The sequence below is a fragment of the Macrobrachium rosenbergii genome, chromosome 26 (genome assembly GCF_040412425.1).
Source record: "Macrobrachium rosenbergii isolate ZJJX-2024 chromosome 26, ASM4041242v1, whole genome shotgun sequence".
NCBI lineage: Eukaryota > Metazoa > Arthropoda > Malacostraca > Decapoda > Palaemonidae > Macrobrachium > Macrobrachium rosenbergii.
Window position 1 is genome coordinate 36,672,810 of NC_089766.1, and position 10,114 is coordinate 36,682,923.

A 10,114-nucleotide genomic window follows, 5' to 3' on the forward strand; every position below is an offset into this window, starting at 1 on the left:
TATTATATATATATATATATATATATATATATATATATATATATATATATATATATATATATATATATATATATATATAGTATATATATATATATATATATATATATATATATATATATATATATATATATATATATATATATATATATATATATATATATATATATATATATATATATATATATATATATATATATATATATATATATATATATATATATACATATATTATATATATATATATATATATATATATATATATATATATATATATATATATATATATATATATATATATATATATATATATATATATATATATATATATATATATATATATATATATATATATATATATATATATATATATATATATATATATATATATATATATATATATATATATATATATATATATATATATATATATATATATATATATATATATATATATATATATATATATATATATATATATATATATATATATATATATATATATATATATATTATATATATATATATATATATATATATATATATATATATATATATATATATATATATATATATATATATATATATATATATATATATATATATATATATATATATATATATATATATATATATATATATATATATATATTATATATATATATATATATATATATATATATATATATATATATATATATATTATATATATATATATATATATATATATATATATATATATATATATATATATATATATATATATATATATATATATATATATATATATCTATCTATATATATATATATATATATATATATATATATATATATATATATATATATATATATATATATATATATATATATATATATATATATATATATATATATATATATATATATATATATATATATATATATATATATATATATATATATTTATATTTATGGACATAATACAGTTGAGCAAGCAGATGACAGCATATAGAAGGACAGGGTGACAAAGAAATAGCCGTTCACCAGAAGGTGATTTATTTATTGCCGAAGTGTTTTGCAACCCATAGTTACATCATCAAAGCTAAAAGAGAAAGCAACACAAACTAAAATCCTGGGAATGTAACTTTGACTTTAAGATTTTGAACAAATTATATGAAAACGTACATAAATTAAACAATTTAAATAGCACCTGTTACACTAAAAGTTTAAGGCTCGATGATTCGGAAAGGAAGGAGAAGCAGCGAAGAAAGCCGGCTCAAGCCAGATACAACTGTACAGAGGAGGTGTGTGAGTTGAACTTGGGCACCAACTGCTTAATAAATAACGACTCTAAGAATGAGCAGTTTGTGTAAATGGCTTGTTTGGCCAAAGACAGAGAAGTCAGAATAACTGATACTGGTACTACAAATTTTTAAATGATTTCTAATATTAGAGAATTCGAGATTAGAGAATCTGCACCCATTAAGATGGCTGACACCATTATGTGAATCAGCTCTGACCATAAGCAATCTTTTAGTCATGTCGATGGAAGTCCCCAAATTACATTTGGGGCAAGTATATTTATACACGACTGAAAATTGCAATGTTGGGCAGTTCCATTTTTAAGTTTAAAAAGTGATCATATTGTAAGGGATTTTTTGTTGGAATTAAAATAACTTTCAACATATAAAAGCGTTTTTCAATTGCATATTTGAGATTCTTTCTAAGTTTGCCAACTTAGATGTATGGAATACTGGCATATAGTTTCTTTTGTGGAACAGTGCTTATGGAAGGGGAGTCCGATAGATTCTTATTTAGAAAATTCTTGCAATGTTTGAAGAAAACATGCGAGGGAAACCAGTTATCGGTAAAATATTTATGCATGAACAATATTTCTTTATGATATGAATCCCAGGAAGAGGTTAGAGTGTAAGCCCGATGAAGCAAGGTAAAAACTGAATTGAGTTTAAAATTATAAAAACAAGCACCACGAAAGTTTGAACCCAGACCTGAATAAGTCTTTTCTCTAAAAACGATCGTGTTAAACCTATCACCATGCCGAAGCACCAAAACATCCAAGAATGGTAATTGGTCACTTTCCTCTCTAATGTAAACTTGATATTAGGACGTAATTTGTTAATGTACGAGAGGAATTGATCAGCATGGAAAACTGATTTAAAGAGAACAAAAGTGTCACCGACAAACCGTTTATACACAATAGGATAAAAACCAGGGGGCAATTTTCCAACATGCCCTCCTCCAGGGAACACATAAAAATGTTGGAAAACGTGGGACCGAAGGATGATCCCATTGCCATACCGTCAACTTGCATGCCTTGTTACAAACCAAATTACAACAGCTTTTTTTCTACCTTTAGAATCATAGGTTAAAAAATCACCTTTTAATATTGATATCGGTAAATTACAATCACAACTATTAGATATTACTTAGCCGTCGTTTAGAAAATTGACGACTAGATATTCTGAAAAATTTGGCAAAACATGAACACTTGATAATTACTAAACCTGATAAGGGTAAGGGGACTGTTATCTTGAACAACGAGGATTATATCAATAAAATGGAGTCTATTCTGAGCGGTGAAAGCAATTTCCAGAAAATTGGTAAACTTGAATGTATGCATATATTTAAAGTTGAAGACAAATTCAATATTTTAAAAAAGAACTTAATGCTAAGAATATTATAAACAAAGACACTTAGAAAGATTTGTATTGCTCAGGTACATCCTTTGGAGTCCTTTACGGTCTACCTAAAACAAACAAAGAAGGAACCCCAATGAGACCAATATTGTAATCAGTTTATGCTCCCAGTTATAAACTAGTTAAATACCTATTTCCTTTACTTAGAACGGTTTACTTCTAATCAACATACCTTAAAAATCTCTGAAGAATATAAATCATATATTTCATGTCAAGACTCTGACTTGTATATGACCAGTTACGATGTTGAATCCTCATTCACAAATGTCTCAGAAGAAGAAACAATCGAGGTATTTTAGATAAAATTTCTATTTAACCCACTGATACTTATTTTAACTATGATCATTGCCATTTTAAGAAATTGAAGGAATTAGCAGTGATCGAAACTGCCTCTAGATTTTAATGATTGTTTGTACAAACAAGTTGACGGTATGTTAATGGGATCACCCCTTGGTCCCAGGTTTTCCAGCATTTTTATGTGCTCCCTGGAGGAGGGCATCTTGGAAAATTGCCCCCTTGGTTTTCATGCACTTGTGTATAAACGATTTGTTGATGACTCCTTTGTTCTCTTTAAATCAGCGCTCCATGCTGATCAGTTCCTCTCGTACATGAATGAATTACATCCTAAAATCAAGTTTACATGAGAGAGAGAGGAAAATGATCGATTCCCATTTTTGGATGTTTTGTTGTTTCGACAAAGTGATGGTTTTAACACTTCGTTTTAGAGAAAAGACTTTTACAGGTCTGGGTTCAAACTTTCGCAGTGCACCCAAGTGTTAACTTTAGAAACTTTTCCAAGCTAAAACCTGTCTCCCATGTTATGTGTTATCAATGTGAACATTTGTTTAAATATTTTAAATATAATGGTTCTGTGTCAACAGTTGTAAATGGGAATAATAGTAAAATAACTATATTAAGAGACACAGGTGCTGCTTTGAGTTTGCTGAACTCTAAAGTACTTCCTAGTGTAGAATTAACAGGAAAGGTGGTCACCATCAAAGGCAAGATAAGAATGTTCTTAGGGGTTTCTTTCTTCATGTTACTTTCACTATAAAACTTTTTGTGGGCTTTGTTATAACAAATATCTAGTATATGTGAAGGATAACATAAAGCTGTCCCTATTTTTCTTATGTATTCAATTTCTTTATCCAAATACTGGGGACTGACAATGCGCAAGGCTCGTAAAAACATAGAGGAAAAAATTGATATTTTGATGTTGAGGTGATGGCCTGAATAACAATGGACATAAGTTAAATTGTTGGTTGGTTTCCTATAAATACTGAATTTACATTGAAATGGTTCTCTATGTATTAAAACATCTAAGAAAGGGAGGCAATTGTCTTTTTCTAATTCTAACGTGAACTTAATGGATGGTACCTAGTTATTCAAATTAGAGAGTAAATCATTTACATCAATACCAGCAGGCAAAACAGCTAAAATGTCGTCAACATACCTATTCCACTTTAAAGGAGTATAAATGATATTAGGTATATATCGTTTTTCAAAGAATTCCATGTACAAGTTTGAGAGGAGTGGGGATAAAGGGTTGCCCATTGCCATACTAAATATTTGTTGGTAAAATGCACCATTGAATATAAACTTACAATCACAAATGCACAACCTAGTGAAAGAAATGATATGACTTACAGGTAGAGGTAATTCGTGATGGATTAATTCATTACTAAGATACTCTAAAATGGAATCTATAGGGACTTTAGTAAAAAGGGAACAAACATCAAAACTAACGAATCTATCACACTGGCTGGAATGCAATCGCCAGAGTATCCAGATCTAATTGCAAGAGCTCTGCAACAACAGGTTAAGGTACGTCTATGAATGCAACTCCCTGCCAGTTCTGTTCCTTTTCGTGAATTTCTCTCCATATTTTCATTATTTCCAACCTTTTTCATTCTCCTAAACAAAGTCCCCTTTGTTCAAGCAAAACCTTCCAACAAAGCAGCTCATGTTTCACCTCCATGACTTGTCCTACATTTAAATTATGTCAATTTATTGATCAGAATTAGATTATTCCAACCTTATTGTTAACCAAGGACTAATTAAATTTAATTGATCAATTCCTTCATAGTGCACACTTAAAGTTTCATAAGAGAGAAACTCCTTGATTTGGAATGCTAACCTGGGCTTCTCTTCCAGGAATACTGTACTCTGCATCTCATGTGGTCGACCCAACCTTGTGAATCAATTATACTTAGAAGTACTGCCATTTCGGATAAGCCAGAGAGTCTGATACACAGTCCTGGGGACTACCTGTTTCCATTCCCCATTGTGCAAAGGAAATTAGAACCTTATACAAACTCATTCAATCAGCATTAACAACGTCCTATTTCAGAGACTTGATATTCACGGTCTAACAGTGTTTCACATTTTCTTGATATGCCTGTTAGATCATCAGTTTTCAGATTAATTTCATGATTGCTTCATTTGTAAATAAATTCATCTTAACGTAACTAGTGACTCATTTCCCATAGCGACCTTCCAATCCCTAATTTAATTGCTGATAATTAAGGAAAGTCACACCTAGTTCCCTCCAATTTATTACATTACGGGTGCTTTTTTTTGGCCCTCAAAGGTAAGTCTATGATAAAAAAAAAAAACCTTACATGCTTCCAACAAATCCAGAACGTAATATATATATATATTGGATTACCCTCTTTATATAATATATATATATATATATATATATATATATATATATATATATATATATATATATATATATATATATATAAATATATATATATATATATATATATATATATATATATATATATATATAATCCGCTATTATCAGTTAATGACCAACCCTATATATATATATATAAATTGAATGTCAAACCTAAAAGATAAACTCTCTCTCTCTCTCTCTCTCTCTCTCTCTCTCTCTCTCTCTCTGTCTTTTCCTTCCTAACACCCCCTCTACGCTCTTTCTCACTTCCTCTCCCCTGTCGCTAGCTCTGTCTTTCTTATTTTTCCCTTTTTCTCCTCCCTAACACACCCTCTGCCCTCTCTCACTTCCTGTCCCTCTCACTATCTCTGTCTGTCTGTCTGTCTGTCTGTCTGTCTGTCTGTCTCTCTCTCTTCTCCCTAACACCTTCATTACACTCTCTCTCTGTCTCACACTTCCTCCTCCTCTTACTGTCTCTCTGTCACCCGATTCCCATCCCCCATCCCCTTTTGGGCCACTGATGCCTCACCCCACAATATTCTTTTCCAGATCGTAAGTCATGTACACCGAAATTAGATATGATAAGTTCGTAAAGGTACTAAGTTTACGGGCATAACCAACCCATGTCACAGGAACTATTTCCCACCCCTACGCACTTTGGTGGCGTTTGGTGCTAGTGATATCTTAAACCCACAGAGCTGATTTTTAGATAGTAAGTCATATGTATATCATGTTTTGTTGAAATTGCTCAATGCATATCAGAGTCATGCTGGCAGATACACGCGCACACATGTATATACATCCATATATATATATATATATATATATATATATATATATATATATATATATATATATATATATATATATATATATATATATATATATATATATATATATATATATATATATATATATATATATATATATATATATATATATATATATATATATATATATATATATATATATATATATATATATATATATATATATATATATATATATATATATATATATATATATATATATATATATATATATATATATATATATATATATATATATATATATATATATATATATATATATATATATATATATATATATATATATATATATATATATATATATATATATATATATATATATATATATATATATATACATATATGTATTGTATATATCGTTATTGATGATGAGGAGGTGACTACGTATTTTAGTTTGAATTAATCATCATGGGCTTACCAAAACTCTTCTTGTAAGTCCCTAAACTATAGGGATACAAAATAGTAAATAAATGGTTGGTCGCCAAGTGAAAATGGGTTTCTTAACAGTAATTTATTAATTACAATCACAACATGGAAGGAATTACCAATGAAACTGGACACTTTCACTAAAGAGTTTTTAGTAATTTACATGTCACCAATTATTGAGTGAATTGGATGATGCATTACAATTACGAATGCTGGCCAAATGCATGTGGACCTGAGCTAATTAGGCAATAACTCTATCAGCCTCCGGAGGGCGGATAATTACAGACAATCGGGAACGCAGGCACACGGCTATGCTGATAATGGCATCGATAACACTCCAGGAATGAGACGATTCCAGGTAAGAATAACACTGGTATGATACTCTCCCTATAATTGAATAAATGCAAGAATTTGAGGTAGATTTTTTACTTCACTTACTTGCTAGAAAGGGGGTGAAATTACACCTGAGATGTAGGTACACTGTTTAAGTGGACGAGACAAGAAGTTGCTAAAGGAATGAAATATTAGAGAGAGAGATAATAAATTGAGTAAAAAAAAAAGATACTGGCCAACAAATCTCCCTTCCGGGGTACATTATCTTCATTGCTTCATGGGTTTGGATGTGATCCAAGTTAGCGACAACTTATGGGAATCGGTATTTATGTCCAGCATCAATAAGTGTGAGTTCCAAAGTCACCCCTGGCTCTGGGGTTTAGGTAGAATCTCCCGATGGGACGGTCTTTTACCTTAGTTGTCCATAAACTGAAGTCCGTGGCATGACCACTGTGTTTTTCAGTCTGGTTCATTGCTAGAGTCGTTGCCTTAGGATATGAGTCTGGTGAGAACCTGAAAATTAAAAGAAGGCTTGGCCAGCTTAAATGTTCAAAACTCAGTGGGAGAGAAATTGAATTTTGGGATTAAGAAAGGGGACAGCTCTTTGCATATGCGTGTGACCTCCCTTGAGATTCATAAAGACCCCTCCCTGAAAGGTGCATCATTTAATGGTCAACAACTCTCCTATCACTTGTAAGCCTATAGAGCCCTCTCTCTAACAAGGCCTGGTATGCCGGCCTGGTATTTCTTGCCATAAGGGATCAAGAGTTACCGATTCATGCGGCAATAATCATAAATTTATATATATATATATATATATATAATATTATATATATATATATATATATATATATATATATATATATATATATATATATATATATATATATATATATATATATATATATATATATATATATATACATACAGTATCTGTGTGTGCATGTATGTGTGTATGTGCGTATGTGTGTGTGTGTGTGTGGTACATGATGTATAGATAAATGTAGAAACTGTGCTGTGTAGACTTAAACCTGAAATTCAGTGCTATTCCTTTTGGGACAGGGGATTAACCAAGGCCATCTAGAGGAGAAGGCCAGGTCAATTGGGGGGTGAAAGAGGTGTGACGAGACCTTGGTAGTGCTAAGCTAGTGCTGCTTTACGCTTTGAATGAAGAGGTCGCGCTCTATTTCTTTCCAGTTTTCTGCTGTTATTACAGAAAATTTTACTGTATATGGATCCATAATACTCACCTGGAACTGAGCAATAATGTTTGATTCTGTTCACTTTCTCAAATGCATCAGAAATAGCCTAACTGGATAAATCAAAGAGATGTAGAAAAAACTATGAGGTATGCTGAATTTTCATCAGATGGAGTTTATTATGAAAATCACAAAACTCAGTTGGCTCCTTTCAAAACTTTGCAAAAACTGTGTACCTATGAAGCAGAATATTTACTGAAACATTCATATAAGCTATCAGTTTTGGAAAGGCAAAATGTAAAGTTAGCTATGCAGATTTTCAATAAATACGTTGTGGAAGCACTTTTAGAGTATGGGCAAGAAACATTTCTCAACATTCTATTCTACTGTTGCAGACTACATAAAGATTATTCACACATGGTGGACAATAATGAATGTGCAGGCACCCAAGAAGGGTGACAGAACAAAAACATTTATTCTACTCCACTAACTACTTCACTGATGATGAAAAAATAAAATTCCTTAAATAACTTTGGAAATTGGTTAGAAGCATGGGAAAAATGGAGTCTATACGTGGAAAACTCACACGTGAAACTTTCACAGCTCTAAAGCACACCACCCATGCCATTACAGAAATAGCTAGTTATTGCACATCAGAGCTAAACATGAGGTATATACTTACTGCCAAATTTCAAACTGATAAATTAGAATCTAGATTTGGTCAGTATAGGCAGCTGTCTGGTGGTAATTACAACATTTCTATTAGACAGATACTTGAGTGTGAAAAAAAGATTCGAATCATGTCAGTGTTGGAGAGGAATTTGACAATTAATGACAAGAAAACTGTACTAAGGGATTTTCAGACTAATTGGGAAGGACTGGAAAATATATTATCACATTCAGATGAGGTCGATAGGTTCGGCATGACTGTATCAAAATAAGATTTTAAAAAAAATGCAGAATATCTTGCCAGTAATAGTTTGTGTAGCAAGTTATTGTTATTATGCAGTTTTCAAAAAAAATGAACTGTGATTGTTGCAAGGGTATGCTAACTTGCAACACTGAAAATGATGTGCATGAAAACTACAAGTATATTGATGGTATCAGCAGAGGCTTCCTGATGCAACCAAATCCTGTAGTCACAAATATTGTTATGTACAGTTACATAGTGATTGACAAAATAGTCCAGAATGAGTCTTTTCACAAAATTGCTAATCAGAGAGTTGTGGGGAATGTCTTGACTTACAACAAATTAGCTGATGATGAAGCACTACTTTCAATGGATTCATGTGATGCTGGTCATAATACAGAAAAAAATGAGAAAATGACAACATGGGCAGCAACTAATGTCCTAAAAACTACTGTTCAAAACAAAACAATATCCTCTCTGAAAATAAGCTTATGAGCCAAGGGAAAACGAGAAAATTGCAAACATTGACAGTCAAAAAATAAAATCCAAATAATGTCAAATGCTTCAGGTAAAGAAAATACACAGTAAAATCAGATGTGTGTGGGTAATTGTGTAAAGAATTGCATGTTAGTTCGTTTAAAATTGCTAGAAATTTGTATTATTTTTGTTAATGGGCTTTCTTTTATAATAATATCATGTTTGAATGATTCTGGTTATTCACTATGCCCAAACTAAACCACAGTTAGTTTAGCTGTTTAAGAAAGATGATTACCATAAGCAGCAAGGTGGCAAAAGAACGATTTTGTAGTAGCAATAATGATTTTAAAAAATCAACTTCAAGAGGAGGGTAAACTAAAAAAAAAAAAAAAAAACAGTTGCAGCGCACGAATTAAGCCATGGAAAAGAAACAGAGAGAGGGTGTAGATGGTTAGTTGTCCTGTTAGCCTGAGGGCTTCGACCAAGTAGACCTACTCCGCTGACGTCAACCCCCCACTGACCTGGCCTTCTCCTCTAGATGGCCTTGGATTAACTCGTCG